General features: G+C 29.9%; 14 non-coding genes across 14 annotated transcripts; all 14 read right to left on the bottom strand.

Moving 5' to 3' along the window:
• Positions 1-8: 8 nt before the first annotated feature.
• TRNAT-AGU (transfer RNA threonine (anticodon AGU)) lies at positions 9-82 on the bottom strand. The gene has a single exon. It is a non-coding gene; the product is annotated as a tRNA-Thr (tRNA).
• Positions 83-924: 842 nt separating this feature from the next.
• On the bottom strand, positions 925-998 carry TRNAT-AGU (transfer RNA threonine (anticodon AGU)). Its single transcript has one exon. It is a non-coding gene; the product is annotated as a tRNA-Thr (tRNA).
• Positions 999-1826: 828 nt separating this feature from the next.
• On the bottom strand, positions 1827-1900 carry TRNAT-AGU (transfer RNA threonine (anticodon AGU)). Its single transcript has one exon. It is a non-coding gene; the product is annotated as a tRNA-Thr (tRNA).
• Positions 1901-2742: 842 nt separating this feature from the next.
• Positions 2743-2816, bottom strand: TRNAT-AGU (transfer RNA threonine (anticodon AGU)). Its single transcript has one exon. It is a non-coding gene; the product is annotated as a tRNA-Thr (tRNA).
• An 829-nt stretch (positions 2817-3645) lies between these two features.
• Positions 3646-3719, bottom strand: TRNAT-AGU (transfer RNA threonine (anticodon AGU)). Its single transcript has one exon. It is a non-coding gene; the product is annotated as a tRNA-Thr (tRNA).
• Positions 3720-4554: 835 nt separating this feature from the next.
• TRNAT-AGU (transfer RNA threonine (anticodon AGU)) lies at positions 4555-4628 on the bottom strand. Its single transcript has one exon. It is a non-coding gene; the product is annotated as a tRNA-Thr (tRNA).
• Positions 4629-5457: 829 nt separating this feature from the next.
• Positions 5458-5531, bottom strand: TRNAT-AGU (transfer RNA threonine (anticodon AGU)). The gene has a single exon. It is a non-coding gene; the product is annotated as a tRNA-Thr (tRNA).
• An 842-nt stretch (positions 5532-6373) lies between these two features.
• On the bottom strand, positions 6374-6447 carry TRNAT-AGU (transfer RNA threonine (anticodon AGU)). Its single transcript has one exon. It is a non-coding gene; the product is annotated as a tRNA-Thr (tRNA).
• An 829-nt stretch (positions 6448-7276) lies between these two features.
• Positions 7277-7350, bottom strand: TRNAT-AGU (transfer RNA threonine (anticodon AGU)). The gene has a single exon. It is a non-coding gene; the product is annotated as a tRNA-Thr (tRNA).
• Positions 7351-8186: 836 nt separating this feature from the next.
• Positions 8187-8260, bottom strand: TRNAT-AGU (transfer RNA threonine (anticodon AGU)). Its single transcript has one exon. It is a non-coding gene; the product is annotated as a tRNA-Thr (tRNA).
• An 829-nt stretch (positions 8261-9089) lies between these two features.
• Positions 9090-9163, bottom strand: TRNAT-AGU (transfer RNA threonine (anticodon AGU)). Its single transcript has one exon. It is a non-coding gene; the product is annotated as a tRNA-Thr (tRNA).
• An 842-nt stretch (positions 9164-10005) lies between these two features.
• Positions 10006-10079, bottom strand: TRNAT-AGU (transfer RNA threonine (anticodon AGU)). Its single transcript has one exon. It is a non-coding gene; the product is annotated as a tRNA-Thr (tRNA).
• Positions 10080-10908: 829 nt separating this feature from the next.
• On the bottom strand, positions 10909-10982 carry TRNAT-AGU (transfer RNA threonine (anticodon AGU)). The gene has a single exon. It is a non-coding gene; the product is annotated as a tRNA-Thr (tRNA).
• Positions 10983-11818: 836 nt separating this feature from the next.
• TRNAT-AGU (transfer RNA threonine (anticodon AGU)) lies at positions 11819-11892 on the bottom strand. Its single transcript has one exon. It is a non-coding gene; the product is annotated as a tRNA-Thr (tRNA).
• Between the last annotated feature and the right edge of the window lie 597 nt (positions 11893-12489).

Genomic DNA, 12489 nt, shown 5'->3' with positions numbered 1-12489 from the left:
TAAATGAAAGGCGCTGCTGAGATTTGAACTCAGGATCTCCTGTTTACTAGACAGGCGCTTTAATCAATTAAGCCACAGCACCACATGATGCCCTAGAGCTTCACAAAGAAAAATTATATATCTAAGATATGCTATTTGGTAACAATTTTTGATATTCTTATAACTATTGCTTCATCAATTTTTCAAACCGGTGGAAATTTAGAGTATAAATAGAAAGTTGTGTTCTCTCTTTTCATTCATGATTTACAGGACCTTCATTCTTAAAATATCTTGTCAAAGTAATTTTCTAATATTTTTTTAAGCACTTTTATTGATTTCTCTGTAAGTAATGCTACATGGGAATAAATGTCAATTAATTTTTGATATTCAGAAAACAAAAACATGTAGTAAAATTAAGAACTCTGTTTTAAAAAGTCAGAATTATGGTTAGCATTCTTTATTGATGCTTTTTCAAGAGAAGTTTAGCTTTTCATCAAGAAGTATTTTCCTAACACAATTTTAAGGATGTTATGGAAATAAATATGGGTTAAATGTCAATGATTCTCTAGCTATGATGACTAAACTAACTCTCAAATTACTGTACCTTGGGAAACTTACTTTTTTACAGACATTTTAACACTTTCTGTGTTATTCTCTTTTAAATGTACTCTAAATTAATTTTGCAGTTTACCCAATATGATGAAGGCTCTTTTGTAAAAATTCATCTATTTACCTTAACATAGGCATATTTCTACAAATTAACTTATGTTGAAATAGGGTGAAGTTTTGTTGTTTGTCGTCTTCTGACATGGATGGCATCTTTAAACTTTTTTACATTGGTGACCAAATGTGCCAAAGTGAAAGCAGATAAAGGTTTTACACATCTTATTTTGTTATCCATCAACAAAAAACTACATACTGGTGTGATAAAAAGGTATCAAGCAAAGGTACTGCTGAGATATGAACGCAGGATCTCCTGTTTACTAGACAGGCACTTTAACCAACTAAGCCACAGCACCACTTGCACTGCCTTACATATAATGACAAATTATATGTCTAAAGTATAATATTTTTTATTATTTTTATATATTTTTTTGAAACTAGTATTTTATTAATTCTTTAAACAGTTGGAAACTTACAGTAAGTTATATAATGCTTTTTTCTCCTTTATTTTGTATATACAGGCCCTACATTCTTACAATGTTTGTTCACGTCACTTGTTAATATTCTTTATTGTAATAGATATTATGGCGTTCTTATTAATGTAGTCATCCCTGGGAAATTAAAGTCAGTCTATTGTTGGTACTCATACAGTTAAAAAGTAATCGTGAAATGAAAACATGAGATCTCAATGATAGAATTATTGTTAACATTTTATCTGGAAGCTTGCTCAATAAATGGAAAGATTTATTTCTGGAATTGCTTTCCTAACACAATATTGTTTATGTTAAGTAACAAATAATCCATTATTTTCTATTGCTCCCTAAACTCTGATGACTAAATTGTCTATCAATTTATCTTGAGAAACTCACATTGTTACTGACTTTTGTTTAAACATTTCCTCTGACTGGACACCATATTGTTCCTGGAGATTGCTCAGACATGATGATTGGCAATTTCTAGAATTCTTTTCTAGTTACCTTGGCATCAATTTACTTCTACAAAATAACTGATATTAAAAAAGGGGAATATTGCATTTTTTTGTGTTTTCTGATTTGGACTGTATCTAGAAATGTGGTACATATTACTGAACATGTGAGAAAGGGTAAAGGCTGCTGAAGCATTCACATGTCTTTTTGTGATGAATTATCAACAAACTATGTTCTGAGTTGATGAAAATAAATGAAAGGCGCTGCTGAGATTTGAACTCAGGATCTCCTGTTTACTAGACAGGCGCTTTAATCAATTAAGCCACAGCACCACATGATACCCTAGAGCTTCACAAAGAAAAATTATATATCTAAGATATGCTATTTGGTAACAATTTTTGATATTCTTATAACTATTGCTTCATCAATTTTTCAAACCGGTGGAAATTTAGAGTATAAATAGAAAGTTGTGTTCTCTCTTTTCATTCATGATTTACAGGACCTTCATTCTTAAAATATCTTGTCAAAGTAATTTTCTAATATTTTTTTAAGCACTTTTATTGATTTCTCTGTAAGTAATGCTACATGGGAATAAATGTCAATTAATTTTTGTTATTCAGAAAACAAAAACATGTAGTAAAATTAAGAACTCTGTTTTAAAAAGTCAGAATTATGGTTAGCATTCTTTATTGATGCTTTTTCAAGAGAAGTTTAGCTTTTCATCAAGAAGTATTTTCCTAACACAATTTTAAGGATGTTATGGAAATAAATATGGGTTAAATGTCAATGATTCTCTAGCTATGATGACTAAACTGACTCTCAAATTACTGTACCTTGGGAAACTTACTTTTTTACAGACATTTTAACACTTTCTGTGTTATTCTCTTTTAAATGTACTCTAAATTAATTTTGCAGTTTACCCAATATGATGAAGGCTATTTTGTAAAAATTCATCTATTTACCTTAACATAGGCATATTTCTACAAATTAACTTATGTTGAAATAGGGTGAAGTTTTGTTGTTTGTCGTCTTCTGACATGGATGGCATCTTTCAACTTTTTTACATTGGTGACCAAATGTGCCAAAGTGAAAGCAGATAAAGGTTTTACACATCTTATTTTGTTATGCATCAACAAAAAACTACATACTGGTGTGATAAAAAGGTATCAAGCAAAGGTACTGCTGAGATATGAACTCAGGATCTCCTGTTTACTAGACAGGCACTTTAACCAACTAAGCCACAACACCACTTGCACTGCCTTACATATAATGACAAATTATATGTCTAAAGTATAATATTTTTTATTATTTTTATATATTTTTTTGAAACTAGTATTTTATTAATTCTTTAAACAGTTGGAAACTTACAGTAAGTTATATAATGCTTTTTTCTCCTTTATTTTGTATATACAGGCCCTACATTCTTACAATATCTTGTTCAAGTCACTTGTTAATATGCTTTATTGTAATAGATATTATGGCGTTCTTATTAATGTAGTCATCCCTGGGAAATTAAAGTCAGTCTATTGTTGGTACTCATACAGTTAAAAAGTAATCGTGAAATGAAAACATGAGATCTCAATGATAGAATTAATGTTAACATTTTATCTGGAAGCTTGCTCAATAATGGAAAGATTTATTTCTGGAATTGCTTTCCTAACACAATATTGTTTATGTAAAGTAACAAATAATCCATTATTTTCTATTGCTCCCCAAACACTGATGACTAAATTGTCTATCAATTTATCTTGAGAAACTCACATTGTTACTGACTTTTGTTTAAACATTTCCTCTGACTGGACACCATATTGTTCCTGGAGATTGCTCAGACATGATGATTGGCAATTTCTGGAATTCTTTTCTAGTTACCTTGGCATCAATTTACTTCTACAAAATAACTGATATTAAAAAAAAGGGGAATATTGCATTTTTTGTGTTTTCTGATTTGGACTGTATCTAGAAATGTGGTACATATTACTGAATGTGTGAGAAAGGGTAAAGGCTGCTGAAGCATTCACATGTCTTTTTGTGATGAATTATCAACAAACTATGTTCTGAGTTGATGAAAATAAATGAAAGGCGCTGCTGAGATTTGAACTCAGGATCTCCTGTTTACTAGACAGGCGCTTTAACCAACTAAGCCACAGCACCACATGATGCCCTAGAGCTTCACAAAGAAAAATGATATATCTAAAATATGCTATTTGGTAACAATTTTTGATATTCTTATAACTATTGCTTCATTAATTTTTTAATCCGGTGGAAATTTAGAGTATAAATAGAAAGTTGTGTTGTCTCTTTTCATTCATGATTTACAGGACCTTCATTCTTAAAATATCTAGTCAAAGTAATTTTCTAAAAATTTTTTAGCACTTTTATTGATTTCTCTGTAAGTAATGCTACATGGGAATAAATGTCAATTAATTTTTGATATTCAGAAAACAAAAACATGTAGTAAAATTAAGAACTCTGTTTTAAAAAGTCAGAATTATGGTTAGCATTCTTTATTGATGCTTTTTCAAGAGAAGTTTAGCTTTTCATCAAGAAGTATTTTCCTAACACAATTTTAAGGATGTTATGGAAATAAATATGGGTTAAATGTCAATGATTCTCTAGCTATGATGACTAAACTGACTCTCAAATTACTGTACCTTGGGAAACTTACTTTTTTACAGACATTTTAACACTTTCTGTGTTATTTAAATGTACTCTAAATTAATTTTGCAGTTTACCCAATATGATGAAGGCTATTTTGTAAAAATTCATCTATTTACCTTAACATAGGCATATTTCTACAAATTAACTTATGTTGAAATAGGGTGAAGTTTTGTTGTTTGTCGTCTTCTGACATGGATGGCATCTTTAAACTTTTTTACATTGGTGACCAAATGTGCCAAAGTGAAAGCAGATAAAGGTTTTACACATCTTATTTTGTTATGCATCAACAAAAAACTACATACTGGTGTGATAAAAAAGTATCAAGCAAAGGTACTGCTGAGATATGAACTCAGGATCTCCTGTTTACTAAACAGGCACTTTAACCAACTAAGCCACAGCACCACTTGCACTGCCTTACATATAATGACAAATGATATGTCTAAAGTATAATATTTTTTATTATTTTTATATATTTTTTTTGAAACTAGTATTTTATTAATTCTTTAAACAGTTGGAAACTTACAGTAAGTTATATAATGCTTTTTTCTCCTTTATTTTGTATATACAGGCCCTACATTCTTACAATGTTTGTTCACGTCACTTATTAATATACTTTATTGTAATAGATATTATGGTGTTCTTATTAATGTAGTCATCCCTGGGAAATTAAAGTCAGTCTATTGTTGGTACTCATACAGTTAAAAAGTAATCGTGAAATGAAAACATGAGATCTCAATGATAGAATTATTGTTAACATTTTATCTGGAAGCTTGCTCAATAAATGGAAAGATTTATTTCTGGAATTGCTTTCCTAACATAATATTGTTTATGTTAAGTAACAAATAATCCATTATTTTCTATTGCTCCCCAAACTCTGATGACTAAATTGTCTATCAATTTATCTTGAGAAACTCACATTGTTACTGACTTTTGTTTAAACATTTCCTCTGACTGGACACCATATTGTTCCTGGAGATTGCTCAGACATGATGATTGGCAATTTCTAGAATTCTTTTCTAGTTACCTTGGCATCAATTTACTTCTACAAAATAACTGATATTAAAAAAGGGGAATATTGCATTTTTTTGTGTTTTCTGATTTGGACTGTATCTAGAAATGTGGTACATATTACTGAACATGTGAGAAAGGGTAAAGGCTGCTGAAGCATTCACATGTCTTTTTGTGATGAATTATCAACAAACTATGTTCTGAGTTGATGAAAATAAATGAAAGGCGCTGCTGAGATTTGAACTCAGGATCTCCTGTTTACTAGACAGGCGCTTTAATCAATTAAGCCACAGCACCACATGATACCCTAGAGCTTCACAAAGAAAAATTATATATCTAAGATATGCTATTTGGTAACAATTTTTGATATTCTTATAACTATTGCTTCATCAATTTTTCAAACCGGTGGAAATTTAGAGTATAAATAGAAAGTTGTGTTCTCTCTTTTCATTCATGATTTACAGGACCTTCATTCTTAAAATATCTTGTCAAAGTAATTTTCTAATATTTTTTTAAGCACTTTTATTGATTTCTCTGTAAGTAATGCTACATGGGAATAAATGTCAATTAATTTTTGTTATTCAGAAAACAAAAACATGTAGTAAAATTAAGAACTCTGTTTTAAAAAGTCAGAATTATGGTTAGCATTCTTTATTGATGCTTTTTCAAGAGAAGTTTAGCTTTTCATCAAGAAGTATTTTCCTAACACAATTTTAAGGATGTTATGGAAATAAATATGGGTTAAATGTCAATGATTCTCTAGCTATGATGACTAAACTGACTCTCAAATTACTGTACCTTGGGAAACTTACTTTTTTACAGACATTTTAACACTTTCTGTGTTATTCTCTTTTAAATGTACTCTAAATTAATTTTGCAGTTTACCCAATATGATGAAGGCTATTTTGTAAAAATTCATCTATTTACCTTAACATAGGCATATTTCTACAAATTAACTTATGTTGAAATAGGGTGAAGTTTTGTTGTTTGTCGTCTTCTGACATGGATGGCATCTTTCAACTTTTTTACATTGGTGACCAAATGTGCCAAAGTGAAAGCAGATAAAGGTTTTACACATCTTATTTTGTTATGCATCAACAAAAAACTACATACTGGTGTGATAAAAAGGTATCAAGCAAAGGTACTGCTGAGATATGAACTCAGGATCTCCTGTTTACTAGACAGGCACTTTAACCAACTAAGCCACAACACCACTTGCACTGCCTTACATATAATGACAAATTATATGTCTAAAGTATAATATTTTTTATTATTTTTATATATTTTTTTGAAACTAGTATTTTATTAATTCTTTAAACAGTTGGAAACTTACAGTAAGTTATATAATGCTTTTTTCTCCTTTATTTTGTATATACAGGCCCTACATTCTTACAATATCTTGTTCAAGTCACTTGTTAATATGCTTTATTGTAATAGATATTATGGCGTTCTTATTAATGTAGTCATCCCTGGGAAATTAAAGTCAGTCTATTGTTGGTACTCATACAGTTAAAAAGTAATCGTGAAATGAAAACATGAGATCTCAATGATAGAATTAATGTTAACATTTTATCTGGAAGCTTGCTCAATAATGGAAAGATTTATTTCTGGAATTGCTTTCCTAACACAATATTGTTTATGTAAAGTAACAAATAATCCATTATTTTCTATTGCTCCCCAAACACTGATGACTAAATTGTCTATCAATTTATCTTGAGAAACTCACATTGTTACTGACTTTTGTTTAAACATTTCCTCTGACTGGACACCATATTGTTCCTGGAGATTGCTCAGACATGATGATTGGCAATTTCTGGAATTCTTTTCTAGTTACCTTGGCATCAATTTACTTCTACAAAATAACTGATATTAAAAAAAAGGGGAATATTGCATTTTTTGTGTTTTCTGATTTGGACTGTATCTAGAAATGTGGTACATATTACTGAATGTGTGAGAAAGGGTAAAGGCTGCTGAAGCATTCACATGTCTTTTTGTGATGAATTATCAACAAACTATGTTCTGAGTTGATGAAAATAAATGAAAGGCGCTGCTGAGATTTGAACTCAGGATCTCCTGTTTACTAGACAGGCGCTTTAACCAACTAAGCCACAGCACCACATGATGCCCTAGAGCTTCACAAAGAAAAATGATATATCTAAAATATGCTATTTGGTAACAATTTTTGATATTCTTATAACTATTGCTTCATTAATTTTTTAATCCGGTGGAAATTTAGAGTATAAATAGAAAGTTGTGTTGTCTCTTTTCATTCATGATTTACAGGACCTTCATTCTTAAAATATCTAGTCAAAGTAATTTTCTAAAATTTTTTTTAGCACTTTTATTGATTTCTCTGTAAGTAATGCTACATGGGAATAAATGTCAATTAATTTTTGATATTCAGAAAACAAAAACATGTAGTAAAATTAAGAACTCTGTTTTAAAAAGTCAGAATTATGGTTAGCATTCTTTATTGATGCTTTTTCAAGAGAAGTTTAGCTTTTCATCAAGAAGTATTTTCCTAACACAATTTTAAGGATGTTATGGAAATAAATATGGGTTAAATGTCAATGATTCTCTAGCTATGATGACTAAACTGACTCTCAAATTACTGTACCTTGGGAAACTTACTTTTTTACAGACATTTTAACACTTTCTGTGTTATTTAAATGTACTCTAAATTAATTTTGCAGTTTACCCAATATGATGAAGGCTATTTTGTAAAAATTCATCTATTTACCTTAACATAGGCATATTTCTACAAATTAACTTATGTTGAAATAGGGTGAAGTTTTGTTGTTTGTCGTCTTCTGACATGGATGGCATCTTTAAACTTTTTTACATTGGTGACCAAATGTGCCAAAGTGAAAGCAGATAAAGGTTTTACACATCTTATTTTGTTATGCATCAACAAAAAACTACATACTGGTGTGATAAAAAAGTATCAAGCAAAGGTACTGCTGAGATATGAACTCAGGATCTCCTGTTTACTAAACAGGCACTTTAACCAACTAAGCCACAGCACCACTTGCACTGCCTTACATATAATGACAAATGATATGTCTAAAGTATAATATTTTTTATTATTTTTATATATTTTTTTTGAAACTAGTATTTTATTAATTCTTTAAACAGTTGGAAACTTACAGTAAGTTATATAATGCTTTTTTCTCCTTTATTTTGTATATACAGGCCCTACATTCTTACAATGTTTGTTCACGTCACTTATTAATATACTTTATTGTAATAGATATTATGGTGTTCTTATTAATGTAGTCATCCCTGGGAAATTAAAGTCAGTCTATTGTTGGTACTCATACAGTTAAAAAGTAATCGTGAAATGAAAACATGAGATCTCAATGATAGAATTATTGTTAACATTTTATCTGGAAGCTTGCTCAATAAATGGAAAGATTTATTTCTGGAATTGCTTTCCTAACATAATATTGTTTATGTTAAGTAACAAATAATCCATTATTTTCTATTGCTCCCCAAACTCTGATGACTAAATTGTCTATCAATTTATCTTGAGAAACTCACATTGTTACTGACTTTTGTTTAAACATTTCCTCTGACTGGACACCATATTGTTCCTGGAGATTGCTCAGACATGATGATTGGCAATTTCTAGAATTCTTTTCTAGTTACCTTGGCATCAATTTACTTCTACAAAATAACTGATATTAAAAAAGGGGAATATTGCATTTTTTTGTGTTTTCTGATTTGGACTGTATCTAGAAATGTGGTACATATTACTGAACATGTGAGAAAGGGTAAAGGCTGCTGAAGCATTCACATGTCTTTTTGTGATGAATTATCAACAAACTATGTTCTGAGTTGATGAAAATAAATGAAAGGCGCTGCTGAGATTTGAACTCAGGATCTCCTGTTTACTAGACAGGCGCTTTAATCAATTAAGCCACAGCACCACATGATGCCCTAGAGCTTCACAAAGAAAAATTATATATCTAAGATATGCTATTTGGTAACAATTTTTGATATTCTTATAACTATTGCTTCATCAATTTTTCAAACCGGTGGAAATTTAGAGTATAAATAGAAAGTTGTGTTCTCTCTTTTCATTCATGATTTACAGGACCTTCATTCTTAAAATATCTTGTCAAAGTAATTTTCTAATATTTTTTTAAGCACTTTTATTGATTTCTCTGTAAGTAATGCTACATGGGAATAAATGTCAATTAATTTTTGTTATTCAGAAAACAAAAACATGTAGTAAAATTAAGAACTCTGTTTTAAAAAGTCAGAATTATGGTTAGCATTCTTTATTGATGCTTTTTCAAGAGAAGTTTAGCTTTTCTTCAAGAAGTATTTTCCTAACACAATTTTAAGGATGTTATGGAAATAAATATGGGTTAAATGTCAATGATTCTCTAGCTATGATGACTAAACTGACTCTCAAATTACTGTACCTTGGGAAACTTACTTTTTTACAGACATTTTAACACTTTCTGTGTTATTCTCTTTTAAATGTACTCTAAATTAATTTTGCAGTTTACCCAATATGATGAAGGCTATTTTGTAAAAATTCATCTATTTACCTTAACATAGGCATATTTCTACAAATTAACTTATGTTGAAATAGGGTGAAGTTTTGTTGTTTGTCGTCTTCTGACATGGATGGCATCTTTCAACTTTTTTACATTGGTGACCAAATGTGCCAAAGTGAAAGCAGATAAAGGTTTTACACATCTTATTTTGTTATGCATCAACAAAAAACTACATACTGGTGTGATAAAAAGGTATCAAGCAAAGGTACTGCTGAGATATGAACTCAGGATCTCCTGTTTACTAGACAGGCACTTTAACCAACTAAGCCACAACACCACTTGCACTGCCTTACATATAATGACAAATTATATGTCTAAAGTATAATATTTTTTATTATTTTTATATATTTTTTTGAAACTAGTATTTTATTAATTCTTTAAACAGTTGGAAACTTACAGTAAGTTATATAATGCTTTTTTCTCCTTTATTTTGTATATACAGGCCCTACATTCTTACAATATCTTGTTCAAGTCACTTGTTAATATGCTTTATTGTAATAGATATTATGGCGTTCTTATTAATGTAGTCATCCCTGGGAAATTAAAGTCAGTCTATTGTTGGTACTCATACAGTTAAAAAGTAATCGTGAAATGAAAACATGAGATCTCAATGATAGAATTAATGTTAACATTTTATCTGGAAGCTTGCTCAATAATGGAAAGATTTATTTCTGGAATTGCTTTCCTAACACAATATTGTTTATGTAAAGTAACAAATAATCCATTATTTTCTATTGCTCCCCAAACACTGATGACTAAATTGTCTATCAATTTATCTTGAGAAACTCACATTGTTACTGACTTTTGTTTAAACATTTCCTCTGACTGGACACCATATTGTTCCTGGAGATTGCTCAGACATGATGATTGGCAATTTCTGGAATTCTTTTCTAGTTACCTTGGCATCAATTTACTTCTACAAAATAACTGATATTAAAAAAAAGGGGAATATTGCATTTTTTGTGTTTTCTGATTTGGACTGTATCTAGAAATGTGGTACATATTACTGAATGTGTGAGAAAGGGTAAAGGCTGCTGAAGCATTCACATGTCTTTTTGTGATGAATTATCAACAAACTATGTTCTGAGTTGATGAAAATAAATGAAAGGCGCTGCTGAGATTTGAACTCAGGATCTCCTGTTTACTAGACAGGCGCTTTAACCAACTAAGCCACAGCACCACATGATGCCCTAGAGCTTCACAAAGAAAAATGATATATCTAAAATATGCTATTTGGTAACAATTTTTGATATTCTTATAACTATTGCTTCATTAATTTTTTAATCCGGTGGAAATTTAGAGTATAAATAGAAAGTTGTGTTGTCTCTTTTCATTCATGATTTACAGGACCTTCATTCTTAAAATATCTAGTCAAAGTAATTTTCTAAAAAATTTTTTAGCACTTTTATTGATTTCTCTGTAAGTAATGCTACATGGGAATAAATGTCAATTAATTTTTGATATTCAGAAAACAAAAACATGTAGTAAAATTAAGAACTCTGTTTTAAAAAGTCAGAATTATGGTTAGCATTCTTTATTGATGCTTTTTCAAGAGAAGTTTAGCTTTTCATCAAGAAGTATTTTCCTAACACAATTTTAAGGATGTTATGGAAATAAATATGGGTTAAATGTCAATGATTCTCTAGCTATGATGACTAAACTGACTCTCAAATTACTGTACCTTGGGAAACTTACTTTTTTACAGACATTTTAACACTTTCTGTGTTATTTAAATGTACTCTAAATTAATTTTGCAGTTTACCCAATATGATGAAGGCTATTTTGTAAAAATTCATCTATTTACCTTAACATAGGCATATTTCTACAAATTAACTTATGTTGAAATAGGGTGAAGTTTTGTTGTTTGTCGTCTTCTGACATGGATGGCATCTTTAAACTTTTTTACATTGGTGACCAAATGTGCCAAAGTGAAAGCAGATAAAGGTTTTACACATCTTATTTTGTTATGCATCAACAAAAAACTACATACTGGTGTGATAAAAAAGTATCAAGCAAAGGTACTGCTGAGATATGAACTCAGGATCTCCTGTTTACTAAACAGGCACTTTAACCAACTAAGCCACAGCACCACTTGCACTGCCTTACATATAATGACAAATGATATGTCTAAAGTATAATATTTTTTATTATTTTTATATATTTTTTTTGAAACTAGTATTTTATTAATTCTTTAAACAGTTGGAAACTTACAGTAAGTTATATAATGCTTTTTTCCCCTTTATTTTGTATATACAGGCCCTACATTCTTACAATGTTTGTTCACGTCACTTATTAATATACTTTATTGTAATAGATATTATGGTGTTCTTATTAATGTAGTCATCCCTGGGAAATTAAAGTCAGTCTATTGTTGGTACTCATACAGTTAAAAAGTAATCGTGAAATGAAAACATGAGATCTCAATGATAGAATTATTGTTAACATTTTATCTGGAAGCTTGCTCAATAAATGGAAAGATTTATTTCTGGAATTGCTTTCCTAACATAATATTGTTTATGTTAAGTAACAAATAATCCATTATTTTCTATTGCTCCCCAAACTCTGATGACTAAATTGTCTATCAATTTATCTTGAGAAACTCACATTGTTACTGACTTTTGTTTAAACATTTCCTCTGACTGGACACCATATTGTTCCTGGAGATTGCTCAGACATGATGATTGGCA

This window comes from Pseudophryne corroboree, chromosome 11, assembly GCF_028390025.1.
Source record: "Pseudophryne corroboree isolate aPseCor3 chromosome 11, aPseCor3.hap2, whole genome shotgun sequence".
NCBI lineage: Eukaryota > Metazoa > Chordata > Amphibia > Anura > Myobatrachidae > Pseudophryne > Pseudophryne corroboree.
This window is presented reverse-complemented; position numbering and strand designations above follow the sequence as displayed.